We start from the raw sequence: 2,173 nt of genomic DNA, 5'->3' as shown, positions 1-2,173 counted from the left end.
GAGATTGAACTACACACTGCTCAACGATCGGTTCTGTGGACTCAATCCCACACTCTCTGCTTTCCAACCTTCACTTCTGGTGCTGTGATAAATACCTGACAGAAGCCAGGGGAAGAGAAAGCTTTCATTCGGCTTACAGTCCCAGGCTGTCTGTAGTCCATCACTGTGGGGAAGTCAAGGCAGGAACTCAAAGCAGATAGCTCAGTGCATCCACTGTCCAGAGTAATGAGAAATGAATTCACGCATGCTTACTTAGACAGTTCAGAACCCATACCCAGAGAATTGTGCCCCCCCACGGTGGAGGAATTTACCCACCTCATTTAGAATCATGCAGAAAAATCTTTCCCAGACATGTCCACAGGACAGCTCAAGCTAGACAATCCCTCACTGAAACTCTCTTCTGACATGATTCTAGATGGTGTCACGATACAGTTAAAACTAACTACCTCAATCCTCTTCTAACAAGATGTCTTGGTGCCTCTAATCTGTCCAGATCATCTCCAGTGACCTCCATGTAGCTGGGGGAGGCTGTCACAGGCACCTAGAGGGTCTTGTGGATCTGGTCAATCTCTCTCAACTTCTCCTCCAGCTCCTGAGCCAGGGCCCGCAGATCTTCAGCCGACTCTGATTTTGCTCCCTCATATAAATGCATTGAGTCCCTTACAAGGCAATACACATCCAGTGCACGGAAGGCACCCGCAACAGCGGCACCTCTGATTCTGCCTTTTTTAGTCATTGCCAGAGCAGTGCCCTCAAAGACATTCTGCATCTGGTTAGCTCGTTGGGCAGGGATTCTTCTAGTCATCATAAGGAGCTTGGCATTTGCCACTAAGTTAGGGTTGGCTCTGGCTGCCCTAATGGCATGAATGCTTTGTCCTAAGGTTTTCAAATTTTTGCAGACACCATAGGAGCTTTTAGAAAGTTTGAATGCAATCTCTCCCAGGACAAGAAGCGTCTTCATAACGTCCATGGTGTCTGACATCAGGCGCCTGGCTTCAGCCTCATCTGCCCACTTGCTTGATTCCTCCACAACTACAGTGGCGGCACCAGTCACAGTAGCCACTGCCCCCAGCCCCAGCCCAGTGGCTGAGAGCAGCAGACTGCCGCTTGCTGTCACAGGAGCCAGAGCTACACCCAGGATGCCCAGGACTCCAGAGGCAGTGCTGGTGGAGTTGGTCACCAGGTTGGAGATGGTACAGGCTCTGTGCACCTGGTCAAGGTGGTCAGCCAGAGCTCGGAGCTTCCTGATGTTTCCCTCCAGCTTCCTTTTCAACTCAGGAAAAGCTTCCAGAAACCTCTTCCTGTCATGCAGCTCTTGTTGAAGCTGCTCTTTGTCCCCCAGGGCTGGGAGCCCTAGGAGCAGCTTACACAGTGCAGCTTCCTCATCCCTGTAACAGAAGAGGTCAGCGCATCAGAAAGAAGGCTTGTTTCACTGTAGGATGACCTATCGCCTTCACATCACAGACTTGTGTTATAGATCCAATGGGAAGGTATTTTACAAATGCAGGACTCTGCACTCCACAAGGAACACTGATGATCACAGACACTCCATGGTTCTTAGTCCATAGGTGTCAGTGTGTGAAGTCTGTGAAGACACACATTAGCAACATGGCCATGACAAAGAAGCCTTCATCCAAGGCCTGTGCCCTCACTTCCAAATATTTGCCCAATGGGAATTCTGTAGATGAGCACAGGTTTGTGGGGTCAGAGCAAAACTGGGGGCATTCTGGGATCTAGGGGAGATGACCTGGACAATCCAGCCTCTGCCACCAACACCTTCCAGGCGTCATCTTTGGCCAACAGGAGCTGCAGGTCTCTTCTGCTTGCTGAGTCCTGCAGATACTCAGTGACATCCTGGATGAAGTGTCTCCTCCTCAATACTTGGGAAGAAACAGAATGAGATCAGAGGACAGCATGGCCGAGTTTAAATTGCAAAGCTTGTGTGGCATTTAGCAGACAAGGTATTTAGCATCTGCTACTGGGTACCTGATGGAGTCAGCAGTGCTAGGGAATGAGTTGTGATCTTCATTTCATGTATAAAAGGTGGTATGGCAGCAACCAGTTTTAGAGATGAGCCTCTAGGAAAGTGAGGTAACAACAGAGTAGGTGATGTCATAAATATACATCCCTATCTATGAAAGCATGGTGCTGATAACAAAAAAGAATAGGCACC

The 2,173-nt window shown here is 49.2% G+C and overlaps 1 pseudogene; it reads right to left on the bottom strand.

Annotated features, from left to right (window-relative positions):
- Window positions 1-541: 541 nt before the first annotated feature.
- On the bottom strand, window positions 542-1,880 carry LOC118576692 (annotated as a pseudogene).
- Window positions 1,881-2,173: the final 293 nt, after the last annotated feature.

Source organism: Onychomys torridus, unplaced genomic scaffold (assembly GCF_903995425.1).
Source record: "Onychomys torridus unplaced genomic scaffold, mOncTor1.1, whole genome shotgun sequence".
Lineage (NCBI taxonomy): Eukaryota > Metazoa > Chordata > Mammalia > Rodentia > Cricetidae > Onychomys > Onychomys torridus.
Note: the sequence above shows the minus strand (reverse complement) of the source record. Positions and strands in the feature narration are given on the sequence as shown.